Source organism: Schistocerca cancellata, chromosome 3 (genome assembly GCF_023864275.1).
Source record: "Schistocerca cancellata isolate TAMUIC-IGC-003103 chromosome 3, iqSchCanc2.1, whole genome shotgun sequence".
NCBI lineage: Eukaryota > Metazoa > Arthropoda > Insecta > Orthoptera > Acrididae > Schistocerca > Schistocerca cancellata.
Window position 1 is genome coordinate 538918096 of NC_064628.1, and position 13974 is coordinate 538932069.

Below are 13974 nucleotides of genomic sequence, written 5' to 3' on the forward strand. Positions count from 1 at the left end.
AATGTGAGTGATGCTTTTTATGCGGTTTTTGGCCTCAGGACAATTAAAAACCGAATTTTCCCATCGGATGTGATATGACCTTGCCGTGGTGGATGGGCTTACATAACTAACAGTATCACACCTGTACACCCATTCACACTGAGTAGTACAGTTTGTTTAACGTCAAACGTATACCTTAGACATTGTTGTATGATTCATTTGTGATTTGTAGTCTACCACTATTAAATTATGACGCCTACAGCGCCATCTATTGCTACATTTTGTGACTACTTATTTTTCTTTTGCATACAAGTCGGAACTCATCAAATACAGTGGAATGTCAGGTCTTAAATGGCTACACAGGATAATTGAAATGGCCTGGCAGTCGGGACAGGTTCCATCAGACTGGACAAAAGCAGTAATCACACCAGTCTTTAAACATGGAAACAGAAAAGATTGTAACAACTACAGAGGTATCTCTTTAATCAGCGTTGTGGGTAAAATCTTCTCAGGTATTGTTGAAAGGAAAGTGCGAGTATTAGTTGAGGACCAATTGGATGAAAATCAGTGTGGGTTTAGGCCTCTTAGAGGTTGTCAGGACCAGATCTTTAGCTTACGGCCAATAATTGAGAAGTGTTATGAGTGGAACAGGGAATTGTATCTATGCTTTGTAGATCTAGAAAAGGCATATGACCGGGTTCCTAGGAGGAAGTTATTGTCTGTTCTACAAGATTATGGAATAGGAGGCAAACTTTTGCAATCTCTTCTGCAAGAAGGAAGTCAGTACCAAGACTAAGTTATCTGTGCACCGTTCAATCTTTCGACCAACTTTGTTGTATGGGAGCGAAAGCTGGGTGGATTCAGGTTACCTTATCAACAAGGTTGAGGTTACGGATATGAAAGTAGCTAGGTTGATTGCAGGTACTAGTAGATGGGAACAATGGCAGGAGGGTGTCCACAATGAGGAAATCAAAGAAAAACTGGGAATGAACTCTATAGATGTAGCAGTCAGGGCGAACAGGCTTAGATGGTGGGGTCATGTTACACGCATGGGAGAAGCAAGGTTACCCAAGAGACTCATGGATTCAGCAGTAGAGGGTAGGAGGAGTCGGGGCAGACCGAGGAGAAGGTACCTGGATTCGGTTAAGAATGATTTTGAAGTAATAGGTTTAACATCAGAAGAGGCACCAATGTTAGCACTGAATAGGGGATCATGGAGGAACTGTATAAGGGGGGCTATGCTCCAGACTGAACGCTGAAAGGCATAATCAGTCTTAAATGATGATGACGATGATGATATATTTACCCCCTTCTCTGATAATATTCCGTTCCAATTTTACGTCATTCTGACCAGTGGTGTTATTTCTACAGCTGTTTGAAAGTTTAATTATAATCACCCTGTACATACATCCCATCCCGTAGAAGTGTGATCTCTGCACCTCCCAGACAATAATGTTTTTATGCGCTCCTGATGCACGTGGTAAGTGATTACCAACTAATATTTTTCCTGTCATATTTGTTAACACATAAGTTTCAAATGAATCTTACTAATTATTTAACTTGTAACATCGCACTCAAGGGTTTTTTACGAGTTTTGCAATAAATTTTGGCAAGTAATAGCGAACACTCTGTTCAAAAGTCGCAAGAGGAAGAAGTATACTTGGAAGAGGCCTGGAGACACAGGAAGATACCATGTGGACTGCACCATGATCAGACAGGGGTTTCGAGAGCATTATTGGATTGCAAGGTGTAGCCAGGAGCAGATTCAGTCCCAGATCACTATTCCGTAATGATGAAGAGAGACTGGAGTTTGAGAGGATAGCTTATAAGAATAAACGTGGAAAGAAGAGAGATGCTGAAGTATTGAGCAATGATGAGGTGCGTTGTAGGTTCGTTAACTCTTGCACCATATCATTTCCGGACTGCGACCGTCAAGAGAGTGTTGGTCGCTATTCTGTGTGACAGTGTCGGTTGCGTGGCTTCCGGGTACAGGGATGTTCTCCCACCTGGAGATAAGTGTCCAGTCTTTGCTTAAACCGGCTAAATGGTAGTAGTCTTGCCTAACATGCTGGTTTTCAAAGACTAGTTTTCCCGCCGGATGACTGGCGTTTCCCGATAAAATTTAGGCAGCAGTACTTTACACCAGTAATACGACCGTTAACAAGGCATGTCCAGTCGCAGAGCCTTCTTGTTGCTCTGGTGAGTGATTGGCACAATGGCCTTTATGTTAAAATAGACTGTGGAAAAGAATTAAAGAGTGAATTTATTGAACCCCTGTCATTTTCTCCCATTGCGCCGCGGTGGTTTGAAATGTGGTTCAAAGGTGACATCATTCCTCTGTAATGGTGCAAATGTGTGGCGCCCTGCAGCGGCACCATCGTGCTCGGCAACGCTTCAGAAGCAAGCTGGCGGCACACGCGAAGAAAAGGCCACAGCTTAGTAGCTCATAATAAGGTGTAAGGACAGTTACTAATGTCACATTGGCACCAAATTTCAAAACAAAGCATCATGCACATGCCAAACCATGGGAAGGTCATCAGCCCCAGCCCCCTTACCCACATCTGACTCCTTCTCTAGACGTCATTGCAATGGCGATCGAGACCAGTGTTGAAATCAAGCCGTTTTCTTAAGAGTGGCTAAGAAAAATATTTCAGATTCCGCATACCCGCAAGCAGCCGCTAGAGCTGCACCATAGCGCCACCCAAGTGAAGTGAGTCATAGGGTTTGTCTGCCCACAGGCGCCTAGGAATCAGTCTAGCGGTTTGTCTGTACAGCTACATTGTTAAAGTGCTCAAGAAAAACGTGCGGGTGGCCCGAGTGTGTTGTCGAACCTGGGGGGGGGGGGGGGGGGGGCGTGGGGGGGGGGGGAGGGGGTTGCTTAGAGGAGCCATTGCCATTTTATTCACGCATTTGTGAGTGTCACATCCTACATGATCACGCCAATGGGTAGCGCGGCACCGGAAGGCTGAAAAAGCATAAACATCCTCTGTTACTTACTATAGTGAAAGGTATCAAATCATGTTCAGCACGGCTGGAACTCCGCGATGTCCTTAGACAAGGATTGTATCATCTAGAGGTTGTCAGCAGTGCCAAAGATTGGCTAGATGTTGTTCTGTTGCACGTCGCAGTACAAACTGTCGTTTTCGACCTCGAAAGGTGTGTAACTGAAAGGCCTAAGGGGAGTTGTCGTTCGGTTAATGGTTTTTATGTCTCTTTCTGAGGCCTTCTTATGTAGATTCTGAGCGACTTTTCCTCAGCCACTCATCAGAAAACCCCGTGATTTCAGTGCTAGGCTTCGTGGTTCTGACCTCTAGCGAAAAGTTATCAAGAGAAGTGTTTCGATACTTCCACGGTGGCTTTGGGCAGAATTGTGGTGAAATTTGGTATAGCGAGACCATTAATCCATATTACACCACATATGAGCTTCTGAGCTCTGGCCTTTTCTTCGCATGTTTGGAGCGTCGCTGAGTCCTAGGGCACCATGTTTTTTTTAATTTTTTTTTTTACCGTAACAGATAAAGATTGCAGGTACCTTTTGTAAGTAGGCTGTTTAGGTTTTTATATTGGTAACGCCACGTAGCGCTCTGTATGAAAAATTATACATGACTGTGCTTATAAACCTCTTACATTATTTGCTTTTCAAACAGCTGAGCAAAACTGAACGTACTCAAACATTCACTAAAGTGACACACAATATTTTTAGCGCAACGCAATCTGACTTTTAGTAATCGCTACAAAGAATGGCCCTGACTAACATTAACCTATACCTTTCACAAATCACTTACAAAAATCTTCGTTACTCGAACTACTGCAATTCAGCGAGCGCCACTACTGCCAGCTAAATAAAAGATTCAAACTACTGAAGGCACTAACTACTGATAGGCATAGTTAGCAAATCAAAGATTTTGATAGAGAACAAACAATGTATTTATCTTAATAGTGTCGAAAAGTCATAATATACATAGCAGTTCATGATATCTAGTCTTACACATTTCAAAACTCCGCCATTTCTCTCCCCACATCCACCACTGCTGGCGGCTCACCTCCAACTGCGCAAGGCTTCGCGCTGTTAACAGCCAACTGCCCAACACTACAATGGCCAACAACAATGCAAACCAGCCACAGACTGCACACAGCACAGCCATTGTTTTTCATACAGAGCGCTACGTGGCGTTACCAATATAAAAACCTAAACAGCCTACTTACACTTTGAGTCAAATTTCATACTTCTCCGTCTCAATAGGAGAAAACGACTGGGTTAAAAAAACCATTTATTTCTTTAGCTCAGTGTAACCTGGTGGAGCGTTCGTAGTGGGTGAAGTTGAAGAGATAGTCGCCAGTTCTGGCGGGGTGCAGAAGGCGCATTATGAGCCCTAAGGGACGCAGATGATGTGGAGGTGTATATGCCGGAAGTCTTTAGTCAAGGGTAAGTTCAGTTGTTCCCCTGTGTACAAGTGGGAAGCGTCTTTCAGCATCCTGTTTTCACGTAGGGTATTGCTGTTTAGTGAACGCATATGGACTCTTCAGGAAGAAGAGACCTAAAATAGCGTGGAAAAATAGCTGTCTGGAGATGTTCTCTAGCAAATGACACGGACTTGGCGAGGGTTATTGGAAGACAATAAATTGCGTTTTGCTCCAAGAGGAATTTGAAGCATGGAGTTATAATGTATGTCATTATCTTCTTTGACCTTAGGCTGTGATCCCGTGCAGTTTACAGAGGTGGTGGTGGAAACCGGTTGGCGACAGTGTAGTGACTAGAATGAGATTTTCACTCTGCAGCGGAGTGTGCGCTGATATGAAACTTCCTGGTAGATTAAAACTGTGTGCCCGACCGAGACTCGAACTCGGGACCTTTGCCTTTCGCGGGCAAGTGCTCTACCAACTGAGCTACCGAAGCACGACTCACGCCCGGTCTCACAGCTTTACTTCTGCCAGTATCTCGTCTCCCACCTTCCAAACTTTACAGAAGCTCTTCTGCGAACCTAGAGCACTTGCCCGCGAAAGGCAAAGGTCCCGAGTTCGAGTCTCGGTCGGGCACACAGTTTTAATCTGCCAGGAAGTTTCAGTGTAGTGACTGATTGCGGTTTTTGTTGTCCAATCGAATGGTTGAATTACTACATGGCAGTGATTAGTAATATAGAAGAAATGACTATTTTAAACCTGGCGCATAAAAGTTATTCAGGCCACGAACAAATGTTTCGAAATAAGTCTGTGGAGCAATAGGCCACAAGATTTGTCTCGCACACTACACACCACTAAGAGGGGCCGTGAACTGGACTTCAATAGGTAAAATGAGAAGAAATGTAGAAAAATGTAATTTAAGGCGGATCAGTAGGAAAACCAATCCTGTAATTTTCGATACAGCATTAGTAGTTTGCTGCTTGACCAATCACATTAATTTAATATCTATGCATAACACGTTGCGAAGTGATACGAAATGGAACAAGGATATCAGATTAGTAGTAGTAGGGAAGGCGATTGGTCGACTTTTTTTTTTACTGGTACAATTTTGAGAAAGTGTAGAACATCTATAAAGGAGATAGCATGTAGAACACGATTGTGAACCATTCTTGAGAACTTCTGGAGTGCCTGGGATCCGCACAAGGTCATATTAAAGGAACACATCCGAGCAATTCAGGGACACGCTGCTACATTTGTCGCCGGAAGGTAAGATCAGCACACGAATATTACGGAGAACCTTTGTGAACTCAAATCGGAATTTCTCGAGAGAAGGCGATGTTATTTTCGCGAGGTACTGTTGAGAAAAGTTAGAGAACTGACATTTAAGACGAACTGCAGAATGATTCTACTGCCTCCAACGTAATTTCTTGTAACGACAACGAAAATAAAATGAGAGAAATTAGGGTCCTTACACAGGCTTATAGACAGTTTTTCCCTCGCTCTATTTCAGAGTGGAAGAGGAAAGAAAATGACTTTTAGTGGTATGGTACCCTCCGCCCTGCAGGGGGGCTTGCAGTGTATGTATGAAGACTTATATGTTGATGTAGCTGTATCAATTGGCGGCCCTGTCAGGTGTGGAATCAATGCACAGAATTTCTTCTTCACCAGCTGCAGATACTGACTATCGTATGTAGGACGGATAAAACCAAGCGAGGTGAATCCTGGAGCTCAGCGTGGTGTTGTTTTGAGCAGTCGTTCAGCAGGGTTGCTTCCGTTTGTGCTTGTACCGGCTAGTTATTTTTAGTGCAGCGGACTCCTGGAATCTGTTGCGAATGCGTACGCTTTATATGAGAAACATGTGAATAAATAGCTAGAGGTATATACGAGGTTTGGAACTTAAATAGAGGCAACTATTTATTCACAACCGATACAAAAGAGTTACAGGTTTGCACCTGTTACTGTCCTTCAAAGCAGTCACCAGCGTTGTGCAGAACCCGTTGTCAGCGATGTGGAAGGCGTAGTATACCATTAGCAGAACCTGTTCTGTTGGTGGTGCGAATGGAGCGGTCTACTGCCTGTCGAATCTCTGGAACAGTTCTGAGGCGAATGCCAAGAAGGTTCCTTCATCTTCGGGATCAAATCAAAATCACAACGGCTTACGCCTGGGGAGTATGATGGATGGTACAGTACTTCCCAGCTCCATCGACCGGACAGAGCATCCACAGCTTGTTATCCTAACGCATTACGTTCCTCCACGGCAGACCGTCAATGCACAGTATTACTCTTCATTTTTGGAGCATTACCTGCGACCAGCTTTGCGAAAGAAGAGGTGACACTTTCTGCGCAACCCATCCATCATTTTGCACGACAATGCGCGGGCGCATACATCGCAAGCTGTGGCTGTTCTGTTCGGTCGATGGGACTGTGGAGTACTGTACCATCTACCATGCTCCCCGAACTTAAGTCCTTGTGACTGTGATTTGATTCCGAAGATGAAGGAGCCACTTCTTGGCATTCGCTTCAGAACTGTTCCAGAGATTCGACAGGCAGTAGACCGCTCCATTCGCACCATCAACAGAACAGGCTCTGCTAACGGTATACTACGCCTTCCACATCGCTGGCAACGGGTTCTACACAACGCTGGTGACTACTTTGAAGTACAGTAACAGGTGCAAACCTGTAACTCTTTTGTATCGGTTGTGAATAAACAGTTGCCACATTTTAAGTTCCTACCCTCGTATTTCGATTTCGGTTTAGAGAAATTGTCGGTGCAATTGGAGGCAGATAAGAGAGAAACGGGAGAAACAAAAGAAAGAGAAAGAAGGTACGAGGACACAGAAGGAGGTTGAAACGGAAAGACAGAAGAAAAGGGAGCCAACAAAGAACGTAAGATGAAGGAACGGGAGGAAGAAAGAAACAAGTGGCTTGAATGTATACCCAAGCCGCTCACATTAAGTCAGCAAGCAAGTGCAATGCACTAAAGAGACACGCAGGACGGGAAAGAGAGGAATTAGGAGGAAACTAACACCAGATGGGAAACATGACCTTGAGTATCTGATGTTGACCTGTCTCAGAATAATCCGAAAAAGGTTAGTATTTTATCTGTACAGAAAGTAGATAAAGCCATGCTGCTTGCCGTTGACATTAACTGTCTGGACACAGAAGAAGAGAGATTTCTAGCAAAATCAGAAGATGTATTCGAAGAGAAGAGATGGGGTGGCGAAACTGTTATGACACAGGCAGTTATTACTGAAATGTTGACAGTGAAAGATAGTATCGAACTTTCAGCTATTAAATCTCTGCCAATGACGGAATTAGATGAGAAACAAACGTCGCAAGGCTGAAAAAGAAGGTCATAATTATAGTATAAACTGCGCGAATCTTTCTAAACCCTACCCGAGGAAAAGTAATGTTTTATCTGGGGAGAAATGGAAAAATTACTGTTTTCTTTACTATAGTATTACATGTTTGCAAACTGATGAACAAAGATCTAACTGGATCATATTATGAAATCTAGTATTTTTTTAGATAATGCATTCATAGCTGTCAAGAACTGGGTGTGTCTATGAGAAAGTTCTGCTACGCAAAAACTGCTGGGAAAGCAAATACATGAAATCCATGGATCGAGCCCTAAAATTTTCTGTGACGGGAGGGGTCAGAAGAATGACAATATTCTCGATGGAACAGCAAGTTTTCCGTGTTGCGAAGCTATTGAGAAAGGCCGACAGCTAAGTGCAGTCGTGGGTACCAGTCCGACCCGCTCATTTTCCGATGCACCCATGAAGTAGGGGATAAACGGTGCGAGCGACCCCGCTGAAGTCGACACTGAAGTGCATACGAACCTAGAGGAAGACCACATTCCCATCGGAGCATCATCGATCAAACACATCGCAGGGTGAAGGTGCGACCTCCACATCATGTATTGCCGCTCCAGAATCCTTCTCAGCGCTCCCATAAGGTGAGTGGAATGTGCAGCGAGATTATAGTGATTATATCGGTGATACGTGTGTACATATAAGTGCTCCAAACAATGGAGCTCTTAATATTTCAAGTGTTCATTGGTTGTGAATCACGAATATCACGAGTGTTCATGTGCTGACGGGTGCCTGAGAGTTTGTGCTGCAACTCTGCTTGGTGAGTGATTTTCAACATTAAGTGTTCTCTTTATTTGTGGTACTGATACGCTCATGCTGCACGGGATGATAGCAACAGTATTCGTCCTTGAACGAGTATGTAATTGACATATTAATTTAGTTTGGATGAGATACAACTTTTTTTTAAATTTTTATTTGCTGATGTCATATGCATTTGGTTTGCAATAATGTGGTGGACCGACAAATCCCCAGATTTTATGCTCTAGTTATTTAGTGTTCCTTTACTGTGCTTCTGAGACGATACTGAGACGATAGTTTATGGGTGATGCAATTTTATTCCATTATTGTTAATAATTTAGAGGAAGACTATAAATGTCTGTCCCTTGTTTGGTCTAATGACTTTTTTTCATTATTGCTTAGAGTGCTGCATCGTTAGGTTACTTTGCACTCTTTCTGAATTTATACTCGAGTAGAGGTCAATGACGTTGCGTTGGTTTACTGTATTGTTTGTTTCTTTTCCTTTTGTTATACAGGGTGTAAAGAAAAAGTATGTCCGAACTTTCAGGAAACGTACCTCACACATACAGGAAGGAAATACGTTGTGTGGACACGGGTGGCCCGCAGCTCGTGGTCGTGGGGTAGCGTTCTCGCTTCCCGCGCCCGGGTTTCCGGGTTCGATTCCCGGCGGGGTCAGGGATTTTCTCTGCCTCGTGATGGCTGGGTGTTGTGTGATGTCCTTAGGTTAGTTAGGTTTAAGTAGTTCTAAGTTCTAGGGGACTGATGACCATAGATGTTAAGTCCCATAGTGCTCAGAGCCATTTGAACCATTTTTTGGACACGGGTGTGGAAAGGCGTTATTTCCATGTCAGAACTCCGTTTCAACAACTCTTCAACACAGTAATTATGGGAAACACAAAGTAAAAGAACGTATCAGCGCAGTGTGAAACACTTGTCCCTGGAGAACTGCTTTTTGTTTCACTGCGTTCCACAATTTGGGCACGAAAGCTCCGTAAATATTCTACCGGGCTTCCATACGCAGGATCTATCAAATGCCCCCAAAAATGAAAGTCTTGTGTGTTTAGATCGGGGGAGGGGGGGGGGGAACTCAAGGAAGTCATCTGTTCATCTGTAACGGAATCTGTTATTTAGAAGCTTACGAACATTAACGTTGAAATGAGGAACAGCTCCAATATGCATGTTTTGTCGCAGTCGTAAAGAGACATGCTCTAGCAGAGCGAGTATTCTCTAAGAAAGCATGGTAATTTTCTCTTTGAGCCTGGGTGGAAGAACCTGAGACCCTAACAAGAAGTCACCAACAATGCCGGCCCGAATGTTGACAGAAAATTAATACTGATGAGGTGACTGCACAATTTCGTGAGGGTTCTTGGTAGCCCGTATGTGATGACTGTGAACATTTATATTCCGATCACATTGAAACGAAACCTTATCCGCGAACAGCACTATAATGAGAGTTGACCCAGTATTGAATGACCCATTCGCAGAAGTGTACCCGTGGAGAAATACCATCTGCTGATAATGCCTGCACATGCTGTACATGGAACGGATAAATCAGGTTGTCGTATAGCACTCAACATTGCTTGTTACAGCTAATGGTCTTATGCTGACACTAGGTTTGTCGTCAGATGTAGGAAGAATTTCCTCCTCCAGCCGCCGGCCGTTTTGGCCGAGCGGTTCTAGGCGCTTCAGTCCGGAACCGCGCGACTGCTACGGTCGCAGGTTCGAATCCTGCCTCGGGCATGGATGTGTGTGATGTCCTTAGGCTAGTTAGGTTTAAGTAGTTCTGAGTTCTAGGGGACTGATGACCTCAGATGTTAAGTCCCATAGTGCTCAGAGCCATTTGAACTCTACTCCAGCTGAAGTGTTCTTGTCGTTCTAGGACTCCCCCAAGTCGTGAATATTAGGCTTAAGTCCCCATGGTCCCTAAGACGACGATAAGTTACCGGCATAATCGAGGGGCAGCAGTCTCGTACCTGCTGAAATATCGGCTGTGTTAAAATAAATAAAGGATTACAGTAAACAGAGATGTTTCATTAACGGGTCACCGAGTGGTTCCGGTCACTACAACCTCCACAAACCACGTCTAGGTATGGGAGCAGCACCTTCTCCTGACCTATGAGTAGTCGATATCTCCGTCACTATGGAGTCAATTTAACAGCCACAACATTCTGGCGTCAGATGTGTCTGCAGTGCCATCCATCGAGAGGGCCTTCCAAATGCGACGTCATCGCCAACACTGGGTTGCGTTTAGACGGTACGATGGTGATGAGTGGACTTCCTATTTTTGTGGATTCTTTCGTTCTTGGGCACAATAACTGTACGCAGACTAGCTGTGCGTAGCAATATGTAGGTGAGATTTATGGAACTGGAAGGCCTGGTGGATGTGACATAGTTTAAGGGAAATTATAGGGGACACCACTTAATGTCAGTGAAATGCCAAAAATGTAATCTGATGGGCCATGAGGTGCCTTGTACGCAGTCGGTGCCAGCAACATGTAATACTAGTTGACAATGTGAGCACGAGACTCATCAGTGTGCGGCACTGAGGTTTGTTTTAAAGAATGAGGTATTTTGTATTATTGTATGAGTACTTGCTGTGGTTGCTTTTGATATTTTATGTACTTTACATGTATTGTATTTTTGGTAGATATCGTTTGCAGAGATACCAGGATCTCAAACGTGAGTGACGACGACTCAGGAAGCTATCGAATCCTTGGTGGAAGAGGTAACTAAGCTGGAGGAAAGTAACACTGATTTACAAAGCCAGATGGATACTCTAACAGCAGGGAACATGGGTAGACCGGATAAACTATCTGGAGCGGTAGAAGCAAAATCTTTAATCAGCATATCTGCTCCTTCGTTGAATTCACTTGCAGCTAGTTTAGTAAGCTATTTTTTGATAAAACAACTGATATTTGACAGAATTTATTGATAACGTGGAAGCCGCCGCGAGGCTAAGTGACAGATCGAACAAAATATGTTTGGACGTGGGCCAACTACGTTTAACGGTCGAGACACAGATTTACGTAATATACGGCTCATACTCTTCAGCAATCCAAAAATGGGCCCATTTGGCCCTCCGCAAACTGAATAGTACCAGATTCGTTCGGGGGCAACTCAAAAGAATATCCCAAATAAGGGCGAAACGATTAGGAAAATAAACGCACAAACATATGAGTTGATGCAGAATGATATGGGGGGACAAAATTACCCTCCAAATGCGGATATAACGTTAACTTTTCCTTACTCGCGGAATAAAATTTGGGAAAAATATCTGGACGTGATAAAAACGTATATAGTGTATTTAAGATTGGTTTGCCTCGGGGAAAGTAAATTACAAGTGCGATGGCACGGTGCAGTTACCAATCTAACATACACCAGATAAAAGTTAAGTTATTGTATTTAATCTCCGTGGATTGCTTTTCATCATACTATTGCAATCACGTGATGTATCAGACCATGGTGGCTATTGTACGGCAACACTTGAAAACATTCATTGACCGTGAGGACGCTGTATTAATTTCCACGTAACAATGTAATGATCAGTATCAGTTTGCACTTAAAGAAATGTTGCACAGGTTGCACTTATTAAAACGGCACGACGCTCGATCGGTTCTAGGCGCTTCAGTCCGGAAGCGCACGACTGCTACGGTCGCAGGTTCGAATCCTGTCTCGGGCATGGATGTGTGTGATGTCCTAAGGTTAGTTAGGTTTAAGTAGTTCTAAGTTCTAGGGGACTGGTGACCTCAGATGTTTAAGTCCCATAGTGCTCAGAGCCATTTGAACCATTTTGGCACGATGCTCAAGCAATGAGTGCACAATCCTGATGCGTATTCCTCTGAAACATAAAGAAACTGACATAACAAATTAATGTGACTAATTAAAGGATTCTACAAATGATTTGCAAACACCTTGTAAGTACGAAGTTAACATTTATTATTCAATAGTTATTATTCAATAATAGAAACAACTTACATAGAGGAATTACACATACCTCTATCCACTACGGAAACACAAGGAGAGATGAAGGTCAGAAGAGGAAGACCACACTTCCTTACTTTTGTCTTAAAAATGAATAACATTTAGATATAGTCTTAGCTGGTTTTCGGTATACGCAATCTGTTAATTAAATCTACTCTGAATAACATTAAATTGATTTTTGAAATTTACAAAAAAAGGTGAAAAATTGCAGTCTCCTTATAACATGAGCTTCACAAGGCACCAAGCGTTAGATGTTATTTTGAAGAGCCTTCCACCCGATATGTTGAGGAGACTCGGCGAAAATCTGAAGCGCCTGGCAACAACCATTAGGGCTGGTATGCAGCTAGAGGTGGCGAATACAGGAATGCAACTGCTGGATAAATGAACTGCTTTTTCCTTGGAGATAAAATGTTATAGTTATGCACGTATGGATCACATTCGGAAGCAGTGCCGCCAGCCACAGTGCTATGAATGTGGAATGATAGGGGGAGTGATGCGCGGTATTCCAGTAATAAGAAATAGGGTGGTAGAAGGTCAAACACCAATGGGAATTCCGCAACCGCAGGACGCCGTTCCTATGAAATTCAGCTCAACAAAGACATATGCAGGACTGGAGTGTTGCTTAGTGCAGATGGTAAATTGTACAAAGGAAAAGTTTTTAGTGAACACAGGGGATCATGCGTCAGCTGTCTGATAGGCGTAGACTGAATTCCCCACATTACTGATTACATGGAGTAGGTGACAATGAAGTGGCATCATTGGCCGGCCGCGGTGGTCTAGCGGTTCTAGGCGCTCAGTCCGGAGCCGTGTGACTGCTACGGTCGCAGGTTCGAATCCTACCTCGGGCATGGATGTGTGTGATGTCCTTAGGTTAGTTAGGTTTAAGTAGTTCTAAGTTCTAGGGGACTGATGACCATAGATGTTAAGTCCCATAGTGCTCAGAGCCAGCCTGGCATCATTGGGGTCAACTGTGCTCATTTTTTGTATTCGAGCAAGGAATTTTCGAGAGCATATGAAAGTGTTGCCGTATGTTGACGACAGGTACCGTGTGTTCCTGGTGTTGGATTAATCTTTTGCAGCTTAGTGTTGAACTTGGTGGAACATTATTCCGGCTGGGAGAGACGACTGCAAATGATACGCTGTCGCAATATACTTATAGTGTGAAGGGGCACTTACGTGATACGCGTACACAGTCATGTGATAATGTGCGGAAAGGAACAGGCCGCGCGGGATTAGCCGAGCGGTCTCAGGCGCTGCAGTCTTGGACTGTGCGGCGAGTCCGAGCGGAGGTTCGAGTCCTCCCTCGGGCATGCGTTTGTGTGTTTGTCCTTAGGATAATTTAGGTTAAGCAGTGTGTAAGCTTAGGGACTGATGACCTTAGCAGTTAAGTCCCATAAGATTTCATACACATTTGAACATTTTTTTTGGAAAGGCACAGGAAAACTACGCTGGATAATCGTATGAAATGACCTACTAAGCGATATTTCATGTATTACAGAGC